This window comes from Ranitomeya imitator, chromosome 1 (assembly GCF_032444005.1).
Source record: "Ranitomeya imitator isolate aRanImi1 chromosome 1, aRanImi1.pri, whole genome shotgun sequence".
In the NCBI taxonomy this organism is placed as follows: Eukaryota; Metazoa; Chordata; class Amphibia; order Anura; family Dendrobatidae; genus Ranitomeya; species Ranitomeya imitator.
In genome coordinates, this window is record NC_091282.1 from 18354819 (window position 1) to 18382149 (window position 27331).

At 51.7% G+C, this 27331-nt stretch overlaps 1 protein-coding gene across 1 annotated transcript in view; it reads right to left on the minus strand.

Moving 5' to 3' along the window:
* IL11RA (interleukin 11 receptor subunit alpha) overlaps positions 1-3254 on the minus strand; it is a 175043-nt gene extending 171789 nt beyond the window's left edge. The window contains exon 1 of the mRNA XM_069745850.1: positions 3086-3254. The gene's annotated coding sequence lies outside the window, so the exon portion shown is untranslated. The remainder of the gene's footprint in view (positions 1-3085) is intronic.
* Positions 3255-27331: the final 24077 nt, after the last annotated feature.

The window sequence follows — 27331 nt, forward strand, 5'->3', positions numbered from 1 at the left end:
TACACACTGATTGTACACTGATTACACACTGATCGTACACTGATTACACACTGATCGTACACTGATTGAACACTGATCGTACACTGATTACACACTGACTGCACACTGATCGTACACTGACTGCACACTGATTACACACTGATCGTACACTGATTACACACTGATTGTACACTGATTACACACTGATCGTACACTGATTACACACTGATCGTACACTGATTACACACTGATCGTACACTGATTACACACTGATCGTACACTGATTACACACTGATTGTACACTGATTACACACTGATCGTACACTGATTACACACTGATCGTACACTGATTACACACTGATTGTACACTGATTACACACTGACTGCACACTGATCGTACACTGACTGCACACTGATTACACACTGATCGTACACTGATTACACACTGATCGTACACTGATTGAACACTGACTGCACACTGATTACACACTGATTGTACACTGATTACACACTGATCGTACACTGATTACACACTGATCGTACACTGATTGAACACTGATCGTACACTGATTACACACTGACTACACACTGATTGTACACTGATTACACACTGACTACACACTGATTGTACACTGATTGAACACTGACTACACACTGATTGAACACTGATTGTACACTGATTACACACTGATCGTACACTGATTACACACTGATCGTACACTGATTACACACTGATTGTACACTGATTACACACTGACTGCACACTGATCGTACACTGACTGCACACTGATTACACACTGATCGTACACTGATTACACACTGATCGTACACTGATTGAACACTGACTGCACACTGATTACACACTGATTGTACACTGATTACACACTGATCGTACACTGATTACACACTGATCGTACACTGATTGAACACTGATCGTACACTGATTACACACTGACTACACACTGATTGTACACTGATTACACACTGACTACACACTGATTGTACACTGATTGAACACTGACTACACACTGATTGAACACTGATTGTACACTGATTACACACTGATCGTACACTGATTACACACTGATCGTACACTGATTACACACTGACTACACACTGATTGTACACTGATTGAACACTGACTACACACTGATTGAACACTGATCGTACACTGATTACACACTGACTGCACACTGATTACACACTGATCGTACACTGATTACACACTGACTGTACACTGATTACACACTGATCGTACACTGATTACACATCTGCTGCGCAGTCTGATTTTCACAGACCCATAGATTTGTTCCCGTGATTTATTTTGCTGATATACAGCTCTGGCAAAAATGAAGAGACCACCACATCACATCCCTGTCATGGCCGCCCAATCTCCAGACCTGAACCCCAGTGATAACCTCTGGAATGTAATCAGGAGGAAGATGGAGAGTGACAAGCCAGAAAACAGAGAAGAACGGCTGACATTATTGTACCAGGAGCGGAGTGATAGACTGGAGGAAAGCTGCCGAGACGCATGAAAGACGCAGGAAAGACGCATGAAAGCTGGGACAATCACGGTTATTCCACAAAACATTGATCTCTGAACTCTTCCGGAGATAAAACATTAGTATTGTTGTTTGTAAATGATTATGAACTTGTTTTCTTTGCATTATTTGAGGTCTGACAGCATTGTTGTTGTTTTTTTTTGTTGCTTTGACCATTTGTCATTTTCAGAAAATGTATTCCTTGGAACTTCGGAGACGTGCTGTGAGAAGTTTATAGAATAAAAGAACAATTTACATTTTACTCAAAAATATAAAGAGGAAAATCAGAGAAACTGATCATATTGCAGTGGTCTCTAGAGCTACACACGGGCATGTGAGCGATCCATAGATGACAGCGGCAGATGCTGCTCCTCCCAGAGAGAAGACACGGACGAGGCGGCGCTGATCCTCCACCATCTGCAATTCTCATACATTGTGGCCAGAACGGACTGCGCATTATTGGCCTCATTTACAATAGATATGTGTGATAAGAAGGTATATGAACATACAACATAAGAGCTCACCATCAAAGGAAAAAATACAAAGTATCCAGAACAGTAACCAGGAGATGATAAAATCCATCCAGAATGGACAGGAAGGAGAATATCAGCAGACACAGAGTATCAGGAGAGGCACAAAGTATCAGGAGAGGCACAAAGTATCAGGAGAGGCACAAAGTATCAGGAGAGACACAAAGTATCAGGAGCGGCACAAAGTATCAGGAGCGGCACAAAGTATCAGGAGCGGCACAAAGTATCAGGAGAGGCACAAAGTATCAGGAGAGACACAAAGTATCAGGAGCGGCACAAAGTATCAGGAGAGGCACAAAGTATCAGGAGCGGCACAAAGTATCAGGAGCGGCACAAAGTATCAGGAGCGGCACAAAGTATCAGGAGAGGCACAAAGTGTCAGGAGCGGCACAAAGTATCAGGAGCGGCACAAAGTATCAGGAGAGGCACAAAGTGTCAGGAGAGCTACAAAGTGTCAGGAGAGGCACAAAGTGTCAGAAGAGGCACATAGTATCAGCAGAGGCACAGGGTATCAGGAGAGGCACAAAGTGTCATGAGAGCCACAAAGTATCAGGAGAGGCACAAAGTATCAGGAGAGGCACAAAGTGTCAGGAGAGCTACAAAGTGTCAGGAGAGGCACAAAGTGTCAGAAGAGGCACATAGTATCAGCAGAGGCACAGGGTATCAGGAGAGGCACAAAGTGTCATGAGAGCCACAAAGTATCAGGAGATGCACAAAGTGTCAGGAGAAGCATAAAGTATCAGGAGAGACATTTAGTGTCAGGAGAGGCACAAAGTATCAGGAGAGGCACAAAGTATCAGGAGAGGCACAAAGTGTCAGGAGAGGCACAAAGTGTCAGGAGAGCCACAAAGTATCAGGAGAGGCACAAAGTGTCAGGAGAGGCACAAGGTATCAGCAGAGGCACAAGGTATCAGGAGAGGCACAAGGTTTCAGGAGCCTCCAGAGCCTCTCTGTGCTTCCCTCCTACATCGGATGATACCATGTGCACACACAGATAATGCATCAGTCACAGTGGGGTCTCGGGGGTCTCACCTTAGACTCCTCCGCAGTTATCCGGCCAGGGCCTCCATGCTGTCTCTTCCCGGCTGTCTCTGGGGGTCTCCCGACGATCCCCCTGGTTGCAGTTCACTCCTGACCGGAGCTTCCCCACTTCTGGCGACTTTCCTGGCTCCGGGGTCCCGGCAGTACAGAGCCGGCTGCCAGTCCCTGGAGCTGGGGGGCTTCTTCCTGTAAGGAGAAGGGTAGAGGGGCCGAGCTGAGGAGGGGGCTGCCATACACAGCGCTGACCCTGCGGTGACTCACGGCACAGTCCTCCTCCTCCTCCTCCTCCTGGGAGGACAGAAAGCTCCATGTGTTACTAATGTCACTCACCGACCAGCAGCAAAGTACAGGGAAAACACAGGTCTGAGCAGTGCAAAACATCCATCATCATCATCATCATCACACATAATCATCATCACCATCACCACACATAATTACCATCACCATCATCATCACCACACATCCGCACCTGACCAGTAACACATCACACACACCTGTGTCTTACTATTAGGACTTTGCTCAAGAGTTCAGTTTGCTACCTGTCTGTCTGGGGTCTTCCAGGACCTCTGTTACCTGTCTGTCTGGGGTCTTCCAGCACCTCTGTTACCTGTCTGTCTGGGGTCTTCCAGCACCTCTGTTACCTGTCTGTCTGGGGTCTTCCAGCACCTCTGTTACCTGTCTGTCTGGGGTCTTCCAGGACCTCTGTTACCTGTCTGTCTGGGGTCTTCCAGGACCTCTGTTACCTGTCTGGGGTCTTCCAGGACCTCTGTTACCTGTCTGGGGTCTTCCAGGACTTCTGTTACCTGTCTGTCTGGGGTCTTCCAGGACCTCTGTTACCTGTCTGTCTGGGGTCTTCCAGGACATCTGTTACCTGTCTGGGGTCTTCCAGGACCTCTGTTACCTGTCTGGGGTCTTCCAGGACCTCTGTTACCTGTCTGGGGTCTTCCAGGACCTCTGCTACCTGTCTGTCTGGGGTCTTCCAAGACCTCTGTTACCTGTCTGTCCAGGGTCTTCCAGGACGTCTGCTACCTGTCTCTCTGGGGTCTTCCAGGACTTCTGTTACCTGTCTCTCTGGGGTCTTCCAGGACTTCTGTTATCTGTCTATCTGGGTTCTTCCAGGGCCTGTTACCTGTCTGTCTGGGGTCTTCCAGGACCTCTGCTACCTGTCTCTCTGGAGTGTTCCAGGACCTCTGTTACCTGTCTGTCTGGGGTCTTCCAGGACCTCTGCTACCTGTCTGTCTGGGATCTTCCAGGACCTCTGCTACCTGTCTGTTTGGGGTCTTCCAGGACCTCTGTTACCTGTCTGTCTAGGGTCTTCCAGGACCTCTGTTACCTGTCTGGGGTCTTCCAGGACGTCTGCTACCTGTCTCTCTGGGGTCTTCCAGGACTTCTGTTACCTGTCTCTCTGGGGTCTTCCAGGACTTCTGTTATCTGTCTATCTGGGTTCTTCCAGGGCCTGTTACCTGTCTGTCTGGGGTCTTCCAGGACCTCTGCTACCTGTCTCTCTGGAGTGTTCCAGGACCTCTGCTACCTGTCTGTCTGGGGTTTTCCAGGACCTCTGCTACCTGTCTCTCTGGAGTGTTCCAGGACCTCTGTTACCTGTCTGTCTGGGGTCTTCCAGGACCTCTGCTACCTGTCTGTCTGGGATCTTCCAGGACCTCTGCTACCTGTCTGTTTGGGGTCTTCCAGGACCTCTGTTACCTGTCTGTCTAGGGTCTTCCAGGACCTCTGTTACCTGTCTGGGGTCTTCCAGGACGTCTGCTACCTGTCTCTCTGGGGTCTTCCAGGACTTCTGTTACCTGTCTCTCTGGGGTCTTCCAGGACTTCTGTTATCTGTCTATCTGGGTTCTTCCAGGGCCTGTTACCTGTCTGTCTGGGGTCTTCCAGGTCCTCTGCTACCTGTCTCTCTGGAGTGTTCCAGGACCTCTGCTACCTGTCTGTCTGGGGTCTTCCAGGACTTCTACTTACTGTTTCCCAAGCGCCTCAACTGCTTCTGCTCCAAAGTCTTCACACCTGGACCTTGGGCTTTGAGGATCCATCTCACCTAGCAGTGAGGTGTCCGAGGACTTGTTATCTAGTAGGTCCTGGTGGCCAGTGTTGAAGTGTCCAAGCACTTGATTACATTCACAGTTCCAGGTGTGTCAGAGGATGATGTCGGAGGATGATGTCGGAGGTTGATGTTGGAGGATGATGACAGAGGATGATGTCAGAGGATGATGTCGGAGGGTGATGACAGAGGAAGATGACAGAGGATGGTGTCGGAGGATGATGTCGGAGGATGATGTCGGAGGTTGATGTTGGAGGATGATGACAGAGGATGGTGTCGGAGGATGATGTCGGAGGACGATGTCGGAGGGTGATGAGAGAGGATGATGTCTGAGGGTGATGATAGAGGATGATGACAGAGGATGATGTCAGAAGATGAAGTGGGAGGATGATGTCGGAGGACGATGTCGGAGGATGATGTCGAAGGATGATGTAGGAGGATGATGTCAGAGGATGATGTCAGAGGATGATGTCAGAGGATGATGTCGGAGGATGATGTCAGAAGATGAAGTGGGAGGATGATGTCGGAGGACGATGTCGGAGGATGATGTCGAAGGATGATGTAGGAGGATGATGTCAGAGGATGATGTCAGAGGATGATGTCGGAGGATGATGTCGGAGGATGATGTCGAAGGATGATGTAGGAGGATGATGTCAGAGGATGATGTCAGAGGATGATGTCGGAGGATGATGTCAGAGGGTGATGACAGAGGATGATGACAGAGGATGATGTCGGAGGACGATGTCGGAGGATGATGTCGAAGGATGATGTAGGAGGATGATGTCAGAGGATGATGTCAGAGGATGATGTCGGAGGATGTCAGAGGGTGATGACAGAGGATGATGTCGGAGGATGATGTCGGAGGATGATGTCAGAGGATGATGTCGGAGGATGATGTCGGAGGATGATGTCGGAGGATGATGTCGGAGGATGATGTCAGAGGATGATGTCAGAGGATGATGTCGGAGGATGATGACAGAGGATGATGACAGAGGATGATGTCAGAGGATGATGTCGGAGGATGATGTCGGAGGATGATGTCAGAGGATGATGTCGGAGGATGATGTCGGAGGATGATGTCAGAGGATGATGACAGAGGATGATGTCGGAGGATGATGTCAGAGGGTGATGACAGAGGATGATGACGGAGGATGATGACGGAGGATGATGTCGGAGGATGATGTCAGAGGATGATGTCAGAGGATGATGTCGGAGGATGATGTCGGAGGATGATGTCGGAGGATGATGTCAGAGGATGATGACAGAGGATGATGTCGGAGGATGATGTCAGAGGGTGATGACAGAGGATGATGACAGAGGATGATGTCGGAGGATGATGTCGGAGGATGATGTCAGAGGATGATGTCAGAGGATGATGTCGGAGGATGATGTCGGAGGATGATGTCGAAGGATGATGTAGGAGGATGATGTCAGAGGATGATGTCAGAGGATGATGTCGGAGGATGATGTCAGAGGGTGATGACAGAGGATGATGACAGAGGATGATGTCGGAGGACGATGTCGGAGGATGATGTCGAAGGATGATGTAGGAGGATGATGTCAGAGGATGATGTCAGAGGATGATGTCAGAGGATGATGTCGGAGGATGTCAGAGGGTGATGACAGAGGATGATGACAGAGGATGATGTCGGAGGATGATGTCGGAGGATGATGTCAGAGGATGATGTCGGAGGATGATGTCGGAGGATGATGTCGGAGGATGATGTCAGAGGATGATGACAGAGGATGATGTCGGAGGGTGATGTCAGAGGGTGATGACAGAGGATGATGACAGAGGATGATGACGGAGGATGATGACAGAGGATGATGTCGGAGGATGATGTCGGAGGATGATGTCGGAGGATGATGTCGGAGGATGATGTCGGAGGATGATGTCAGAGGATGATGACAGAGGATGATGTCGGAGGGTGATGTCAGAGGGTGATGACAGAGGATGATGACGGAGGATGATGACGGAGGATGATGACGGAGGATGATGTCGGAGGATGATGTCAGAGGATGATGTCGGAGGATGATGTCGGAGGATAATGTCGGAGGATGATGTCAGAGGATGATGACGGAGGATGATGTCGGAGGATGATGTCAGAGGGTGATGACAGAGGATGATGACAGAGGATGATGTCGGAGGATGATGTCGGAGGATGATGTCGGAGGATGATGTCAGAGGATGATGTCGGAGGATGATGTCGGAGGATGATGTCAGAGGATGATGACAGAGGATGATGTCGGAGGATGATGTCAGAGGGTGATGACAGAGGATGATGACAGAGGATGATGACAGAGGATGATGTCGGAGGATGATGTCGGAGGATGATGTCAGAGGATGATGTCGGAGGATGATGTCCGTGTTGTCCACAAGTTACTGATGACAGAGGATGATGTCGGAGGATGATGTCGGAGGATGATGTCGGAGGATGATGACAGAGGATGATGACAGAGGATGATGTCGGAGGATGATGTCAGAGGATGATGTCGGAGGATGATGTCGGAGGATGATGTCGGAGGATGATGTCAGAGGATGATGACAGAGGATGATGTCGGAGGGTGATGTCAGAGGGTGATGACAGAGGATGATGACAGAGGATGATGACGGAGGATGATGACAGAGGATGATGTCGGAGGATGATGTCGGAGGATGATGTCGGAGGATGATGTCGGAGGATGATGTCGGAGGATGATGTCAGAGGATGATGACAGAGGATGATGTCGGAGGGTGATGTCAGAGGGTGATGACAGAGGATGATGACGGAGGATGATGACGGAGGATGATGACGGAGGATGATGTCGGAGGATGATGTCAGAGGATGATGTCGGAGGATGATGTCGGAGGATAATGTCGGAGGATGATGTCAGAGGATGATGACGGAGGATGATGTCGGAGGATGATGTCAGAGGGTGATGACAGAGGATGATGACAGAGGATGATGTCGGAGGATGATGTCGGAGGATGATGTCGGAGGATGATGTCAGAGGATGATGTCGGAGGATGATGTCGGAGGATGATGTCGGAGGATGATGTCAGAGGATGATGACAGAGGATGATGTCGGAGGATGATGTCGGAGGATGATGTCAGAGGATGATGTCAGAGGATGATGTCGGAGGATGATGTCGGAGGATGATGTCAGAGGATGATGACAGAGGATGATGTCGGAGGATGATGTCAGAGGGTGATGACAGAGGATGATGACAGAGGATGATGTCGGAGGATGATGTCGGAGGATGATGTCAGAGGATGATGACAGAGGATGATGTCGGAGGATGATGTCAGAGGGTGATGACAGAGGATGATGACAGAGGATGATGTCGGAGGATGATGTCAGAGGATGATGTCGGAGGATGATGTCCGTGTTGTCCACAAGTTACTGATGACAGAGGATGATGTCGGAGGATGATGTCGGAGGATGATGTCAGAGGATGATGTCGGAGGATGATGTCGGAGGATGATGTCGGAGGATGATGTCAGAGGATGATGTCGGAGGATGATGTCGGAGGATGATGTCAGAGGGTGATGACAGAGGATGATGACAGAGGATGATGTCGGAGGATGATGTCAGAGGATGATGTCGGAGGATGATGTCCGTGTTGTCCACAAGTTACTGATGACAGAGGATGATGTCGGAGGATGATGTCGGAGGATGATGACAGAGGATGATGTCGGAGGATGATGTCGGAGGATGATGTCAGAGGGTGATGACAGAGGATGATGTCGGAGGATGATGTCGGAGGATGATGTCAGAGGATGATGTCGGAGGATGATGTCGGAGGATGATGTCAGAGGATGATGACAGAGGATGATGACAGAGGATGATGTCGGAGGATGATGACAGAGGATGATGTCGGAGGATGATGTCCTTGTTGTCCACAAGTTACTGATGACAGAGGATGATGTCGGAGGATGATGTCGGAGGATGATGACAGAGGATGATGTCGGAGGATGATGTCGGAGGATGATGTCAGAGGGTGATGACAGAGGATGATGTCGGAGGATGATGTCGGAGGATGATGTCAGAGGATGATGTCGGAGGATGATGTCGGAGGATGATGTCAGAGGATGATGTCGGAGGATGATGTCGGAGGATGATGTCAGAGGATGATGACAGAGGATGATGTCGGAGGATGATGTCAGAGGGTGATGACAGAGGATGATGACAGAGGATGATGTCGGAGGATGATGTCAGAGGATGATGTCGGAGGATGATGTCCGTGTTGTCCACAAGTTACTGATGACAGAGGATGATGTCGGAGGATGATGTCGGAGGATGATGTCGGAGGATGATGTCAGAGGATGATGTCAGAGGATGATGTCGGAGGATGATGACAGAGGATGATGTCGGAGGATGATGTCGGAGGATGATGTCGGAGGATGATGTCAGAGGATGATGTCGGAGGATGATGTCAGAGGATGATGACAGAGGATGATGTCGGAGGATGATGTCAGAGGGTGATGACAGAGGATGATGACGGAGGATGATGACGGAGGATGATGTCAGAGGGTGATGACAGAGGATGATGACAGAGGATGATGACGGAGGATGATGTCGGAGGATGATGTCAGAGGGTGATGACAGAGGATGATGACAGAGGATGATGACAGAGGATGATGTCGGAGGATGATGTCAGAGGGTGATGACAGAGGATGATGACAGAGGATGATGACGGAGGATGATGTCGGAGGATGATGACAGAGGATGATGTCGGAGGATGATGTCCTTGTTGTCCACAAGTTCCTGATGACCAGCATTAGTCCTAGTCCCTGGGATCTTGCCATTAGTGATCCTGCCGCTCCTCTTGGCCAGCGCCTTTGTTGCACACTTGGTCAGCGGTCGTTGTCTAGAATCCTCCTCGATTTCTCCTCCTTGGTTCAGCGTGCAGTGAGGACAGAAAACAACAGTTACAATAAAGACCTTTTCTGTATCTGTCTCCTGGAATTGTCCTTTCATGAGCTGATTACTCCCCAATCCTGCAGTTCTACATTCCCACTGTCAGGCTTTGTTCACACATTGCTTTTTTGCTGCTTTTTTGCTGCTTTTTTTCTGCAGGCAAAACCTGCATCATCTTGGGAGTAAAGAAGCTGCTTACAAAAAAAATAGGTTTTGTTGCATTTTTGGCTCAGATTATATGTGCCATTTGCCTACAGTACAGGTTTAGTAAAGTTAGCAGTAATTACCAAAACGTATGAATAATAAAAATAATCATCTTTATATGGCACCAAAATATTCCGCAGCGCATTACAAGTCAACAATTCATATACGAGTCATAAGTCACAACATTAAAGATAATACAATAATTATAAGACGTCCGGCTCGTGAGAGCTACAGCCAATCAAGAAGCAGAATAGTCAGTAAATGGCCGAGGTGAAAATGAGAATCAGACAAAGCAGAAGGACAAGCGGAGAGACCCCGGTGATAACGTAATGGTGAGCGAGGAAGCGAGGAGCTGCACAGCAGCCGTGTCTGAGATGGGACGAGCCACCCCATATGGGGACTGAACCACGGCTTCATCATAACATGGAAGAGTAAAAGAGCCAGCACTCCAGACACTATGTCTGACCCTGGAAGCCTATCAGGGTGGAGGGAAAGTGGTACCCATAGCCTGTCAGGGTGGAGGGAAAGTGGTATCCATAGCCTGTCAGGGTGGAGGGAAAGTGGTGCCCATAGCCTGTCAGGGTGGAGGGAAAGTGGTATCCATAGCCTGTCAGGGTGGAGGGAAAGTGGTGCCCATAGCCTGTCAGGGTGGAGGGAAAGTGGTATCCATAGCCTGTCAGGGTAGAGGGAAAGTGGTATCCATAGCCTGTCAGGGTAGAGGGAAAGTGGTACCCAGAGCCTGTCAGGGTGGAGGGAAAATGGTATCCATAGCCTGTCAGGGTGGAGGGAAAGTGGTGCCCATAGCCTGTCAGGGTGGAGGGAAAGTGGTGCCCATAGCCTGTCAGGGTGGAGGGAAAATGGTATCCATAGCCCATTAGGGTGGAGGGAAAGTGGGGCCCATAGCCTGTCAGGGTGGAGGGAAAGTGGTATCCATAGCCTGTCAGGGTGGAGGGAAAGTGGTATCCATAGCCTGTCAGGGTGGAGGGAAAGTGGTGCCCATAGCCTGTCAGGGTGGAGGGAAAGTGGTATCCATAGCCTGTCAGGGTAGAGGGAAAGTGGTGCCCATAGCCTGTCAGGGTAGAGGGAAAGTGGTACCCAGAGCCTGTCAGGGTAGAGGGAAAGTGGTATCCATAGCCTGTCAGGGTGGAGGGAAAGTGGTACCCATAGTCTGTCAGGGTGGAGGGAAAGTGGTTTCCATAGCCTATTAGGGTGGAGGGAAAGTGGTGCCCAGAGCCTGTCAGGGTAGAGGGAAAGTGGTATCCATAGCTTGTCAGGGTGGAGGGAAAGTGGTGCCCATAGTCTGTCAGGGTGGAGGGAAAGTGGCACCCATAGCCTGTCAGGGTAGAGGGAAAGTGGTACCCATAGCCTGTCAGGGTAGAGGGAAAGTGGTGCCCATAGTTTGGCAGGGTGGAGGGAAAGTGGTGTCCATAGCCTGTCAGGGTAGAGGGAAAGTGGTACCCATAGCCTGTCAGGGTAGAGGGAAAGTGGTGTCCATAGCCTGTCAGGGTGGAGGGAAAGTGGTACCCATAGCCTGTCAGGGTGGATGGAAAGTGGTGCCCATAGCCTGTCAAGGTGGAGGGAAAGTGGTGCCCATAGTTTGGCAGGGTGGAGGGAAAGTGGTACCCATAGCCTGTCAGGGTAGAGGGAAAGTGGTGTCCATAGTCTGGCAGGGTGGAGGGAAAGTAGTGCCCATAGTTTGGTAGGGTGGAGGGAAAGTGGTACCCATAGCCTGTCAGGGTAGAGGGAAAGTGGTACCCATAGCCTGTCAGGGTAGAGGGAAAGTGGTGTCCATAGTCTGTCAGGGTGGAGGGAAAGTGGTGCCCATAGTCTGTCAGAGTGGAGGGAAAGTGGTGCCCATAGTCTGTCAGAGTGGAGGGAAAGTGGTGCCCATAGTTTGGCAGGGTGGAGGAAAAGTGGTGTCCATAGTCTGTCAGGGTAGAGGGAAAGTGGTATCCATAGCCTGTCAGGGTAGAGGGAAAGTGGTGCCCATAGTTTGGCAGGGTGGGGGGAAAGTGGTACCCAGAGCCTGTCAGGATAGAGGGAAAGTGGTGCCCATAGTTTGGCAGGGTAGAGGGAAAGTGGTATCCATAGCCTGTCAGGGTAGAGGGAAAGTGGTGTCCATAGTCTGTCAGGGTAAAGGGAAAGTGGTACCCATAGCCTGTCAAGGTGGAGGGAAAGTGGTGCCCATAGTTTGGCAGGGTGGGGGGAAAGTGGTACCCATAGCCTGTCAGGGTAGAGGGAAAGTGGTGCCCATAGTTTGGCATGGTAGAGGGAAAGTGGTATCCATAGCCTGTCAGGGTAGAGGGAAAGTAGTGTCCATAGTCTGTCAGGGTAGAGGGAAAGTGGTACCCATAGCCTGTCAGGGTAGAGGAAAAGTGGTGTCCATAGCCTGTCAGGGTAGAGGGAAAGTGGTGTCCATAGTCTGTCAGGGTAGAGGAAAAGTGGTGTCCATAGTCTGTCAGGGTAGAGGGAAAGTGGTACCCATAGCCTGTCAAGGTGGAGGGAAAGTGGTGCCCATAGTTTGGCAGGGTGGGGGGAAAGTGGTACCCATAGCCTGTCAGGGTAGAGGGAAAGTGGTGTCCATAGTCTGGCAGGGTGGAGGGAAAGTGGTACCCATAGCCTGTAAGGGTAGAGGGAAAGTGGTACCCATAGCCTGTCAGGGTAGAGGGAAAGTGGTGTCCATAGCCTGTCAGGGTGGAGGGAAAGTGGTACCCATAGCCTGTCAGGGTGGAGGGAAAGTGGTGCCCATAGCCTGTCAAGGTGGAGGGAAAGTGGTGCCCATAGTTTGGCAGGGTGGAGGGAAAGTGGTGTCCATAGCCTGTCAGGGTAGAGGGAAAGTGGTGTCCATAGTCTGGCAGGGTGTAGGGAAAGTGGCACCCATAGCCTGTCAGGGTAGAGGGAAAGTGGTACCCATAGCCTGTCAGGGTAGAGGGAAAGTGGTACCCATAGCTTGTCAGGGTGGAGGGAAAGTAGTGCCCATAGTTTGGTAGGGTGGAGGGAAAGTGGCACCCATAGCCTGTCAGGGTAGAGGGAAAGTGGTACCCATAGCCTGTCAGGGTAGAAGGAAAGTGGTACCCATAGCCTGTCAGGATGGAGGGAAAGTAGTGTCCATAGCCTGTCAGGGTTGAGGAAAAGTGGTGCCCATAGTTTGGCAGGGTGGAGGGAAAGTGGTACCCATAGCCTGTCAGGGTAGAGGGAAAGTGGTACCCATAGCCTGTCAGGGTAGAGGGAAAGTGGTGTCCATAGTCTGGCAGGGTGGGGGGAAAGTGGTGTCCATAGCCTGTCAGGGTGGAGGGAAAGTGGTGCCCATAGGCTGTCAGGGTGGAGGGAAAGTGGTACCCATAGTTTGGCAGGGTGGAGGGAAAGTGGTACCCATAGCCTGTCAGGGTGGAGGGAAAGTGGTACCCATAGCCTGTCAGGGTAGAGGGAAAGTGGTGTCCATAGCCTGTCAGGGTGGAGGGAAAGTGGTGTCCATAGTCTGGCAGGGTGGAGGGAAAGTGGTGCCCATAGCCTGTCAAGGTGGAGGGAAAGTGGTGTCCATAGCCTGTCAGGGTAGAGGGAAAGTGGTGTCAATAGTCTGGCAGGGTGGAGGGAAAGTGGTATCCATAGCCTGTCAGGGTAGAGGGAAAGTGGTACCCATAGCTTGTCAGGGTGGAGGGAAAGTAGTGTCCATAGTTTGGCAGGGTGGAGGGAAAGTGGTACCCATAGCCTGTCAGGGTAGAGGGAAAGTGGTGTCCATAGCCTGTCAGGGTGGAGGGAAAGTGGTACCCATAGCTTGTCAGGGTGGAGGGAAAGTGGTGCCCATAGTCTGTCAGGGTGGAGGGAAAGTGGCACCCATAGCCTGTCAGGGTAGAGGGAAAGTGGTACCCATAGCCTGTCAGGGTAGAGGGAAAGTGGTGCCCATAGTTTGGCAGGGTGGAGGGAAAGTGGTGTCCATAGCCTGTCAGGGTAGAGGGAAAGTGGTACCCATAGCCTGTCAGGGTAGAGGGAAAGTGGTGTCCATAGCCTGTCAGGGTGGAGGGAAAGTGGTACCCATAGCCTGTCAGGGTGGATGGAAAGTGGTGCCCATAGCCTGTCAAGGTGGAGGGAAAGTGGTGCCCATAGTTTGGCAGGGTGGAGGGAAAGTGGTACCCATAGCCTGTCAGGGTGGAGGGAAAGTAGTGCCCATAGTTTGGTAGGGTGGAGGGAAAGTGGTACCCATAGCCTGTCAGGGTAGAGGGAAAGTGGTACCCATAGCCTGTCAGGGTAGAGGGAAAGTGGTGCCCTTAGTTTGGCAGGGTGGAGGGAAAGTGGTGTCCATAGCCTGTCAGGGTAGAGGGAAAGTGGTACCCATAGCCTGTCAGGGTAGAGGGAAAGTGGTGTCCATAGCCTGTCAGGGTGGAGGGAAAGTGGTACCCATAGCCTGTCAGGGTAGAGGGAAAGTGGTACCCATAGCCTGTCAGGGTGGAGGGAAAGTGGTGCCCATAGCCTGTCAGAGTAGAGGAAAAGTGGTGCCCATAGTTTGGCAGGGTGGAGGGAAAGTGGTACCCATAGCCTGTCAGCGTAGAGGGAAAGTGGTACCCATAGCCTGTCAGGGTAGAGGGAAAGTGGTGTGCATAGCCTGTCAGGGTGGAGGGAAAGTGGTACCCATAGCCTGTCAGGGTGGAGGGAAAGTGGTACCCATAGTTTGGCAGGGTGGGGGGAAAGTGGTACCCATAGCCTGTCAGGGTAGAGGGAAAGTGGTGTCCATAGCCTGTCAGGGTAGAGGGAAAGTGGTATCCATAGCCTGTCAGGGTGGAGGGAAAGTGGTACCCATAGTCTGTCAGGGTAGAGGGAAAGTGGTACCCATAGCCTGTCAGGGTAGAGGGAAAGTGGTGTCCATAGCCTGTCAGGGTGGAGGGAAAGTGGTGCCCATAGCCTGTCAAGGTGGAGGGAAAGTGGTGCCAATAGTTTGGCAGGGTGGAGGGAAAGTGGTACCCATAGCCTGTCAGGGTGGAGGGAAAGTGGTACCCATAGCCTGTCAGGATAGAGGGAAAGTGGTGTCCATAGCCTGTCAGGGTGGAGGGAAAGTGGTGTCCATAGTCTGGCAAGGTGGAGGGAAAGTGGTGCCCATAGTTTGGCAGGGTGGAGGGAAAGTGGTATCCATAGCCTGTCAAGGTGGAGGGAAAGTGGTGCCCATAGTTTGGCAGGGTGGAGGGAAAGTGGTATCCATAGCCTGTCAAGGTGGAGGGAAAGTGGTGCCCATAGTTTGGCAAGGTGGAGGGAAAGTGGTGCCCATAGTTTGGCAGGGTGGAGGGAAAGTGGTATCCATAGCCTGTCAGGGTAGAGGGAAAGTGGTGTCCATAGCCTGTCAGGGTGGAGGGAAAGTGGTGTCCATAGTCTGGCAGGGTGGAGGGAAAGTGGTGCCCATAGCCTGTCAAGGTGGAGGGAAAGTGGTGTCCATAGCCTGTCAGGGTAGAGGGAAAGTGGTGTCAATAGTCTGGCAGGGTGGAGGGAAAGTGGTACCCATAGCTTGTCAGGGTGGAGGGAAAGTGGTGCCCATAGTCTGTCAGGGTGGAGGGAAAGTGGCACCCATAGCCTGTCAGGGTAGAGGGAAAGTGGTACCCATAGCCTGTCAGGGTAGAGGGAAAGTGGTGCCCATAGTTTGGCAGGGTGGAGGGAAAGTGGTGTCCATAGCCTGTCAGGGTAGAGGGAAAGTGGTACCCATAGCCTGTCAGGGTAGAGGGAAAGTGGTGTCCATAGCCTGTCAGGGTGGAGGGAAAGTGGTACCCATAGCCTGTCAGGGTGGAGGGAAAGTGGTGCCCATAGCCTGTCAAGGTGGAGGGAAAGTGGTGCCCATAGTTTGGCAGGGTGGAGGGAAAGTGGTACCCATAGCCTGTCAGGGTAGAGGGAAAGTGGTGTCCATAGTCTGGCAGGGTGGAGGGAAAGTAGTGCCCATAGTTTGGTAGGGTGGAGGGAAAGTGGTACCCATAGCCTGTCAGGGTAGAGGGAAAGTGGTACCCATAGCCTGTCAGGGTAGAGGGAAAGTGGTGCCCTTAGTTTGGCAGGGTGGAGGGAAAGTGGTGTCCATAGCCTGTCAGGGTAGAGGGAAAGTGGTACCCATAGCCTGTCAGGGTAGAGGGAAAGTGGTGTCCATAGCCTGTCAGGGTGGAGGGAAAGTGGTACCCATAGCCTGTCAGGGTAGAGGGAAAGTGGTACCCATAGCCTGTCAGGGTGGAGGGAAAGTGGTGCCCATAGCCTGTCAGGGTAGAGGAAAAGTGGTGCCCATAGTTTGGCAGGGTGGAGGGAAAGTGGTACCCATAGCCTGTCAGCGTAGAGGGAAAGTGGTACCCATAGCCTGTCAGGGTAGAGGGAAAGTGGTGTGCATAGCCTGTCAGGGTGGAGGGAAAGTGGTACCCATAGCCTGTCAGGGTGGAGGGAAAGTGGTACCCATAGTTTGGCAGGGTGGGGGGAAAGTGGTACCCATAGCCTGTCAGGGTAGAGGGAAAGTGGTGTCCATAGTCTGGCAGGGTAGAGGGAAAGTGGTGTCCATAGCCTGTCAGGGTAGAGGGAAAGTGGTATCCATAACCTGTCAGGGTGGAGGGAAAGTGGTACCCATAGTCTGTCAGGGTAGAGGGAAAGTGGTACCCATAGCCTGTCAGGGTAGAGGGAAAGTGGTGTCCATAGCCTGTCAGGGTGGAGGGAAAGTGGTGCCCATAGCCTGTCAAGGTGGAGGGAAAGTGGTGCCCATAGTTTGGCAGGGTGGAGGGAAAGTGGTACCCATAGCCTGTCAGGGTAGAGGGAAAGTGGTACCCATAGCCTGTCAGGGTAGAGGGAAAGTGGTGCCCATAGTTTGGCAGGGTGGAGGGAAAGTGGTACCCATAGCCTGTCAGGGTAGAGGGAAAGTGGTACCCATAGCCTGTCAGGGTAGAGGGAAAGTGGTGCCCATAGCTTGGCAGGGTGGAGGGAAAGTGGTACCCATAGCCTGTCAGGGTAGAGGGAAAGTGGTACCCATAGCCTGTCAGGGTAGAGGGAAAGTGGTGCCCATAGTTTGGCAGGGTGGAGGGAAAGTGGTACCCATAGCCTGTCAGGGTAGAGGGAAAGTGGTGTCCATAGTCTGGCAGGGTGGAGGGAAAGTGGTACCCATAGCCTGTCAGGGTAGAGGGAAAGTGGTACCCATAGCCTGTCAGGGTAGAGGGAAAGTGGTATCCATAGCCTGTCAAGGTGGAGGGAAAGTGGTGCCCATAGTTTGGCAGGGTGGAGGGAAAGTGGTACCCATAGCCTGTCAGGGTAGAGTGAAAGTGGTGTCCATAGTCTGGCAGGGTGGAGGGAAAGTGGTACCCATAGCCTGTCAGGGTAGAGGGAAAGTGGTATCCATAGCCTGTCAGGGTAGAGGGAAAGTGGTATCCATAGCCTGTCAAGGTGGAGGGAAAGTGGTACCCATAGTTTGGCAGGGTGGGGGGAAAGTGGTACCCATAGCCTGTCAGGGTAGAGGAAAAGTGGTGCCCATAGTTTGGCTGGGTGGAGGGAAAGTGGTACCCATAGCCTGTCAGGGTAGAGGGAAAGTGGTACCCATAGCCTGTCAGGGTAGAGGGAAAGTGGTGTCCATAGCCTGTCAGGGCAGAGGGAAAGTGGTACCCATAGCCTGTCAGGGTGGAGGGAAAGTGGTGTCCATAGTCTGGCAGGGTAGAGGGAAAGTGGTGTCCATAGCCTGTCAGGGTAGAGGGAAAGTGGTATCCATAGCCTGTCAGGGTGGAGGGAAAGTGGTGTCCATAGCCTGTCAGGGTGGAGGGAAAGTGGTGCCCATAGCCTGACAAGGTGGAGGGAAAGTGGTGCCCATAGTTTGGCAGGGTGGAGTGAAAGTGGTACCCATAGCCTGTCAGGGTAGAGGGAAAGTGGTGCCCATAGTTTGGCAGGGTGGAGGGAAAGTGGTACCCATAGCCTGTCAGGGTAGAGGGAAAGTGGTACCCAAAGCCTGTCAGGGTAGAGGGAAAGTGGTGCCCATAGCTTGGCAGGGTGGCGGGAAAGTGGTACCCATAGCCTGTCAGGGTAGAGGGAAAGTGGTACCCATAGCCTGTCAGGGTAGAGGGAAAGTGGTGCCCATAGTTTGGCAGGGTGGAGGGAAAGTGGTACCCATAGCCTGTCAGGGTAGAGGGAAAGTGGTGTCCATAGTCTGGCAGGGTGGAGGGAAAGTGGTACCCATAGCCTGTCAGGGTAGAGGGAAAGTGGTGTCCATAGTCTGGCAGGGTAGAGGGAAAGTGGTGTCCATAGCCTGTCAGGGTAGAGGGAAAGTGGTATCCATAGCCTGTCAGGGTGGAGGGAAAGTGGTGTCCATAGCCTGTCAGGGTGGAGGGAAAGTGGTGCCCATAGCCTGTCAAGGTGGAGGGAAAGTGGTGCCCATAGTTTGGCAGGGTGGAGTGAAAGTGGTACCCATAGCCTGTCAGGGTAGAGGGAAAGTGGTGCCCATAGTTTGGCAGGGTGGAGGGAAAGTGGTACCCATAGCCTGTCAGGGTAGAGGGAAAGTGGTACCCAAAGCCTGTCAGGGTAGAGGGAAAGTGGTGCCCATAGCTTGGCAGGGTGGAGGGAAAGTGGTACCCATAGCCTGTCAGGGTAGAGGGAAAGTGGTACCCATAGCCTGTCAGGGTAGAGGGAAAGTGGTGCCCATAGTTTGGCAGGGTGGAGGGAAAGTGGTACCCATAGCCTGTCAGGGTAGAGGGAAAGTGGTGTCCATAGTCTGGCAGGGTGGAGGGAAAGTGGTACCCATAGCCTGTCAGGGTAGAGGGAAAGTGGTACCCATAGCCTGTCAGGGTAGAGGGAAAGTGGTGTCCATAGCCTGTCAGGGTGGAGGGAAAGTGGTACCCATAGCCTGTCAGGGTGGAGGGAAAGTGGTGCCCATAGCCTGTCAAGGTGGAGGGAAAGTGGTGCCCATAGTTTGGCAGGGTGGAGGGAAAGTGGTACCCATAGCCTGTCAGGGTAGAGGGAAAGTGGTGTCCTTAGTCTGGCAGGGTGGAGGGAAAGTGGTATCCATAGCTTGTCAGGGTGGAGGGAAAGTAGTGTCCATAGTCTGGCAGGGTGGAGGGAAAGTGGTACCCATAGCCTGTCAGGGTAGAGGGAAAGTGGTACCCATAGCCTGTCAGGGTAGAGGGAAAGTGGTGCCCATAGTTTGGCAGGGTGGAGGGAAAGTGGTATCCATAGCCTGTCAGGGTAGAGGGAAAGTGGTGCCCATAGTTTGGCAGGGTGGAGGGAAAGTGGTATCCATTGCCTGTCAGGGTAGAGGGAAAGTGGTACCCATAGCCTGTCAGGATGGAGGGAAAGTAGTGTCCATAGTCTGGCAGGGTGGAGGGAACGTGGCACCCATAGCCTGTCAGGGTGGAGGGAAAGTGGTACCCATAGCCTGTCAGGGTAGAGGGAAAGTGGTACCCATAGCCTGTCAGGGTAGAGGGAAAGTGGTGCCCATAGTTTGGCAGGGTGGAGGGAAAGTGGTACCCATAGCCTGTCAGGGTAGAGGGAAAGTGGTGTCCATAGTCTGGCAGGGTGGAGGGAAAGTGGTACCCATAGCCTGTCAGGGTAGAGGGAAAGTGGTACCCATAGCCTGTCAGGGTAGAGGGAAAGTGGTGTCCATAGCCTGTCAGGGTGGAGGGAAAGTGGTACCCATAGCCTGTCAGGGTGGAGGGAAAGTGGTGCCCATAGCCTGTCAAGGTGGAGGGAAAGTGGTGCCCATAGTTTGGCAGGGTGGAGGGAAAGTGGTACCCATAGCCTGTCAAGGTAGAGGGAAAGTGGTGTCCTTAGTCTGGCAGGGTGGAGGGAAAGTGGTATCCATAGCTTGTCAGGGTGGAGGGAAAGTAGTGTCCATAGTCTGGCAGGGTGGAGGGAAAGTGGTACCCATAGCCTGTCAGGGTAGAGGGAAAGTGGTACCCATAGCCTGTCAGGGTAGAGGGAAAGTGGTGCCCATAGTTTGGCAGGGTGGAGGGAAAGTGGTATCCATAGCCTGTCAGGGTAGAGGGAAAGTGGTGCCCATAGTTTGGCAGGGTGGAGGGAAAGTGGTATCCATTGCCTGTCAGGGTAGAGGGAAAGTGGTACCCATAGCCTGTCAGGATGGAGGGAAAGTAGTGTCCATAGTCTGGCAGGGTGGAGGGAAAGTGGCACCCATAGCCTGTCAGGGTTGAGGAAAAGTGGTACCCATAGCCTGTCAGGGTAGAGGGAAAGTGGTACCCATAGCCTGTCAGGGTAGAGGGAAAGTGGTGCCCATAGTTTGGCAGGGTGGAGGGAAAGTGGTACCCATAGCCTGTCAGGGTAGAGGGAAAGTGGTACCCATAGCCTGTCAGGGTAGAGGGAAAGTGGTGCCCATAGTTTGGCAGGGTGGAGGGAAAGTGGTACCCATAGCCTGTCAGGGTAGAGGAAAAGTGGTACCCATAGCCTGTCAGGGTAGAGGGAAAGTGGTGTCAATAGCCTGTCAGGGTAGAGGGAAAGAGAGGTCCATAGCCTGTCAGGGTGGAGGGAAAGTGGTGCCCATAGTTTGGCAGGGTGGAGGGAAAGTGGTACCCATAGCCTGTCAGGGTAGAGGGAAAGTGGTGCCCATAGTTTGGCAGGGTGGAGGGAAAGTGGTACCCATAGCCTGTCAGGGTAGAGGGAAAGTGGTACCCATAGCCTGTCATGGTGGAGGGAAAGTGGTGCCCATAATTTGGCAGGGTGGAGGGAAAGTGGTACCCATAGCCTGTCAGGGTAGAGGGAAAGTGGTGCCCATAGTCTGGCAGGGTGGAGGGAAAGTGGTACCCATAGCCTGTCAGGGTAGAGGGAAAGTGGTACCCATAGCCTGTCAGGGTAGAGGGAAAGTGGTACCCATAGCTTGTCAGGGTGGAGGGAAAGTAGTGCCCATAGTTTGGTATGGTGGAGGGAAAGTGGTGCCCATAGCCTGTCAGGGTAGAGGGAAAGTGGTACCCATAGCCTGTCAGGATGGAGGGAAAGTAGTGTCCATAGTCTGGCAGGGTGCAGGGAAAGTGGCACCCATAGCCTGTCAGGGTGGAGGAAAAGTGGTACCCATAGCCTGTCAGGGTGGAGGGAAAGTGGTACCCATAGCCTGTCAGGGTAGAGGGAAAGTGGTACCCATAGCCTGTCAGGGTAGAGGGAAAGTGGTGCCCATAGTATGGCAAGGTGGAGGGAAAGTGGTATCCATAGCCTGTCAGGGTAGAGGGAAAGTGGTATCCATAGCCTGTCAGGGTAGAGGGAAAGTGGTACCCATAGCCTGTCAGGGTCGAGGCAAAGTGGTACCCATAGCCTGTCAGGGTAGAGGGAAAGTGGTGCCCATAGTTTGGCAGGGTGGAGGGAAAGTGGTACCCATAGCCTGTCAGGGTAGAGGGAAAGTGGTACCCATAGCCTGTCAGGGTAGAGGGAAAGTGGTGCCCATAGTTTGGCAGGGTGGAGGGAAAGTGGTACCCATAGCCTGTCAGGGTAGAGGAAAAGTGGTACCCATAGCCTGTCAGGGTAGAGGGAAAGTGGTGTCCATAGCCTGTCAGGGTAGAGGGAAAGTGGTGCCCATAATTTGGCAGGGTGGAGGGAAAGTGGTATCCATTGCCTGTCAGGGTAGAGGGAAAGTGGTACCCATAGCCTGTCAGGCTGGAGGGAAAGTAGTGTCCATAGTCTGGCAGGGTGGAGGGAAAGTGGCACCCATAGCCTGTCAGGGTTGAGGAAAAGTGGTACCCATAGCCTGTCAGGGTAGAGGGAAAGTGGTACCCATAGCCTGTCAGGGTAGAGGGAAAGTGGTGCCCATAGTTTGGCAGGGTGGAGGGAAAGTGGTACCCATAGCCTGTCAGGGTAGAGGGAAAGTGGTACCCATAGCCTGTCAGGGTAGAGGGAAATTGGTGCCCATAGTTTGGCAGGGTGGAGGGAAAGTGGTACCCATAGCCTGTCAGGGTAGAGGGAAAGTGGTACCCATAGCCTGTCAGGGTAGAGGGAAAGTGGTGCCCATAGTTTGGCAGGGTGGAGGGAAAGTGGTACCCATAGCCTGTCAGGGTAGAGGAAAAGTGGTACCCATAGCCTGTCAGGGTAGAGGGAAAGTGGTGTCCATAGCCTGTCAGGGTAGAGGGAAAGAGAGGTCCATAGCCTGTCAGGGTGGAGGGAAAGTGGTGCCCATAGTTTGGCAGGGTGGAGGGAAAGTGGTACCCATAGCCTGTCAGGGTAGAGGGAAAGTGGTGCCCATAGTTTGGCAGGGTGGAGGGAAAGTGGTATCCATAGCCTGTCAGGGTAGAGGGAAAGTGGTGCCCATAGTTTGGCAGGGTGGAGGGAAAGTGGTATCCATTGCCTGTCAGGGTAGAGGGAAAGTGGTACCCATAGCCTGTCAGGATGGAGGGAAAGTAGTGTCCATAGTCTGGCAGGGTGGAGGGAAAGTGGCACCCATAGCCTGTCAGGGTTGAGGAAAAGTGGTACCCATAGCCTGTCAGGGTAGAGGGAAAGTGGTACCCATAGCCTGTCAGGGTAGAGGGAAAGTGGTGCCCATAGTTTGGCAGGGTGGAGGGAAAGTGGTACCCATAGCCTGTCAGGGTAGAGGGAAAGTGGTACCCATAGCCTGTCAGGGTAGAGGGAAAGTGGTGCCCATAGTTTGGCAGGGTGGAGGGAAAGTGGTACCCATAGCCTGTCAGGGTAGAGGGAAAATGGTACCCATAGCCTGTCAGGGTAGAGGGAAAGTGGTGCCCATAGTTTGGCAGGGTGGAGGGAAAGTGGTACCCATAGCCTGTCAGGGTAGAGGGAAAGTGGTACCCATAGCCTGTCAGGGTAGAGGGAAAGTGGTGCCCATAGTTTGGCAGGGTGGAGGGAAAGTGGTACCCATAGCCTGTCAGGGTAGAGGAAAAGTGGTGTCCATAGCCTGTCAGGGTAGAGGGAAAGAGAGGTCCATAGCCTGTCAGGGTGGAGGGAAAGTGGTGCCCATAGTTTGGCAGGGTGGAGGGAAAGTGGTACCCATAGCCTGTCAGGGTAGAGGGAAAGTGGTGCCCATAGTTTGGCAGGGTGGAGGGAAAGTGGTACCCATAGCCTGTCAGGGTAGAGGGAAAGTGGTACCCATAGCCTGTCATGGTGGAGGGAAAGTGGTGCCCATAATTTGGCAGGGTGGAGGGAAAGTGGTACCCATAGCCTGTCAGGGTAGAGGGAAAGTGGTGCCCATAGTCTGCCAGGGTGGAGGGAAAGTGGTACCCATAGCCTGTCAGGGTAGAGGGAAAGTGGTACCCATAGCCTGTCAGGGTAGAGGGAAAGTGGTACCCATAGCTTGTCAGGGTGGAGGGAAAGTAGTGCCCATAGTTTGGTATGGTGGAGGGAAAGTGGTGCCCATAGCCTGTCAGGGTAGAGGGAAAGTGGTACCCATAGCCTGTCAGGATGGAGGGAAAGTAGTGTCCATAGTCTGGCAGGGTGGAGGGAAAGTGGCACCCATAGCCTGTCAGGGTGGAGGAAAAGTGGTACCCATAGCCTGTCAGGGTGGAGGGAAAGTGGTACCCATAGCCTGTCAGGGTAGAGGGAAAGTGGTACCCATAGCCTGTCAGGGTAGAGGGAAAGTGGTGCCCATAGTATGGCAGGGTGGAGGGAAAGTGGTACCCATAGCCTGTCAGGGTAGAGGGAAAGTGGTATCCATAGCCTGTCAGGGTAGAGGGAAAGTGGTACCCATAGCCTGTCAGGGTAGAGGGAAAGTGGTACCCATAGCCTGTCAGGGTAGAGGGAAAGTGGTGCCCATAGTTTGGCAGGGTGGAGGGAAAGTGGTACCCATAGCCTGTCAGGGTAGAGGGAAAGTGGTACCCATAGCCTGTCAGGGTAGAGGGAAAGTGGTGCCCATAGTTTGGCAGGGTGGAGGGAAAGTGGTACCCATAGCCTGTCAGGGTAGAGGAAAAGTGGTACCCATAGCCTGTCAGGGTAGAGGGAAAGTGGTGTCCATAGCCTGTCAGGGTAGAGGGAAAGAGAGGTCCATAGCCTGTCAGGGTGGAGGGAAAGTGGTGCCTATAGTTTGGCAGGGTGGAGGGAAAGTGGTACCCATAGCCTGTCAGGGTAGAGGGAAAGTGGTGCCCATAGTTTGGCAGGGTGGAGGGAAAGTGGTACCCATAGCCTGTCAGGGTGGAGGGAAAGTCGTATCCACACCCAGCTTGAGCTACCTCTATCCAGGAGTCTAGAGGTGTTGTGGGACCTCGTGGAGAAGCCCACCTCTCAGTCCCAGAAGGAGCTGGCACTGTGGGGTCCAGGGAGGTCGTGCCGTGAGATGGACTTAGGCCACAATCTGTAAATCGCTCTCCCGTACCACCTCTAAAGGGGGAGGTGTCATATCGTGGAAAAATGTGACCAATATGTAAACCATCTCTAGAGAGGGGACGTGTCACCCCCATATTGAAGACTGAAGCTTCATCATAACTCGCACTCTATCGCTCATCTGACTCCTGCTCAGCTGTCACTCCCTGCTGGGAATAGGCGATTCAAGTGGGTTATCTGATGGAGAGCAAACACAAAGTCTGTGCAAGAGGCTGGGAGGTGACAGTAACATCTGTGGAGATAACTCTTCCTGTCTTGTAAAGAATAAAAGTCAGACGCTCTGACACCAGTGTCCTGTTATGAATATTGTTTTTTTATTGTGACAGGTGTAGGTCCTATAGTTATTTGAAACATATTTTCAGCGTTGTGACTACTTACATCACTGTGCGGTCTGCGCATCAGCCCTTAAATTATTAATATCGGCCCAATGGATAATGATATATGCCTTGTTTCCTATCTATCGAAAGCTAAATTCATGATAGAAAATAAGACATTATTATCTCCTGCCTGGGGCCTCCAGGGGGGCAGATATCCTGAAGATCGGGGATCTCATAATCCTTTGGGATCACACCGCAACCTATTGATCTGACCCAATCTGAGGTCACTGAAGAGGAGGTAGGCAGGAGCGACCCTTATCTGGTAAAAGCAGATTCCGAGTTCTAATCAGCGCTCGGTGCTGGGAGAGACAGCTCGCTGTAGGATTGTTCCATTGTCAATTGGATCGCTCCCCTCTATAGAGATCTTAGAGATCTACGCCATTCCTGCCACCACATGTCTACCACTGTTCTTTTGTTTATTTTTTTACGTAATTGATTATACTGTTTGGTTTTGTCCAATTTTGTAGCATCTTTTGTATATTTTTATAAACACTGCCTACTTTTCAGATTAAATCTATAAAATTGAAAAATTCTGTTCCTCTTGTTCTGTAAACCGCATCCCTGAAGCCTTGTAAGACCAAATGTTCCCAGAAACGGATGTCCAATCGGCCCGTATAAACAATTGGTGGTGGCGGCTAGGCTTTCTTGGGTTATTGCGGAGCTGGCAGTTGCCTTACCGAAGTATATATACAATGTGGCAAAAAAGGATTTCATACACTGCTGATTTTACAAGTTCCCTCCCCCTACAAAGCATGAAGAGGTCTGTAATTTTTATTGTAGGTACACTTCACCTGTAAGAGACAGAATCTAAAAATAAAATCCAGAAAATCACATTGTATGATTTTTACATAATTAATTGGCATTTTATTGCATCAAATAAGTATTTGATACAATAGGGAAACAGAACTTAATATTTGGTACAGAAACCTTTGTTAGCAACTACAGAGGTCAGACGTTTCCTGTAGTTCTTGACCAGGTTTGCACACATTGCAGCAAGGATTTTGGCCCCCTCCTCCATACAGATCTTCTCCAAATGTTTCAGGTTTCGGGGCCTTGAAATGCTTCTTACAGACCCACTCCTTAGTTGCGCTGGCTGTGTGTTTCGGGTCATTGTCATGCTGGAAGACCCAGCCATGACCCATCTTCAATGGTCTTACTAAGGGAAGGAGCTTGTTGGCCAAATTCTCACAATACATTACCCCATCCATCCTCCCTTCAATACAGTGCAGTCGTCCTGTCCCCTTTACAGAAAAGCACCCCCAAAGTATAATGTTACCCCCACCATGCTTCACGGTTGGGATGGTGTTCTTTAGGTTGTACTCATCCTTCTTCTTCCTTCAAACACGGTGAGTGGTGTTAATACCAAAAAAGTTCTATCTTGGTCTCATCTGAGCACATGACCTTCTCCCATGCCTCCTCTGGATCATCCAGATGGTCATTGGTGAACTTCAAACAGGCCTGGACATTTGCTGGCATGAGCAGGAGGATCTTGTGTGTCCTGCAGGATTATAATCCCTGACGCTGTATTGTGTTAGTAACAGTAGTGTTTGAGACTGTGGTCCCAGCTCTCTTCAGATCATTGACCAGGTCCTCCTGTGTAGTTCTGGGCTGATTCCTGACCTTTCTCAGAACCATCCTTACCAACGAGGTGAGATCTTGCATGGAGCTCCAGACTGAGGAAGATTGACAGTAATCTTGTATTTCTTCCATTTTATAATAATTGCCCCAACAGTTGTTGCCTCCTCAGCAAGCTGCTTGTCTATTGTCCTGTAGCCCATCCCAGCCCAATTTTGACAAGTGTTCCTTAGACAGTTCTTTGGTCTTGGCCATGGTGGAAAGGTTTGAGTGTGATTATGTGGACATGTGTCTTTTATACAGGTAACGAGGTCACACAGGTGCCATTAATACAGGTAATGAGTGCAGAGTAGGAGGCTTCTTACAGGAAAAACTAACAGGCCTGTGAGAGCAGAATTCCTGCTGGTTGGTCAATGATCAAATACTTATTTCCTGCAATAAAATGCTAATTAATAATGTAACAATCCTACATTGTGATTTTCTGTTTTTTATTTTTACATTCTGTCTCTCACAGGTGAAATGTACCTACGATAAAAATGCGGGACCTCCTGGATGTTCCCTGACATAAGCTATGACTGGCAGCTCCCAGCAGTAAGCTGGAAAGCTTCGTAGGCTACAGTGATGTCCCATTGGACAAAGTAGGGAGCTGATGACTTCAGCTGGACAGCTCACACACACCCATATTGCCAGACTGGATGGCACTACAAGTCCCAGCCATACTAGCCTCACTATGACTCCTCCAGGAGGAGACCACCACGGCGGTCCAGGAGGAGACCACCACGTGAGATCCCCATTAACCCTCTCGGACTGGTTTCCGCCACTATGGAACGTTGGGCTTTCTCGCTCTATTCTTTGCATCTTTTAAACATTTGCGCAGCTAATTTCACGTCTTCTCGA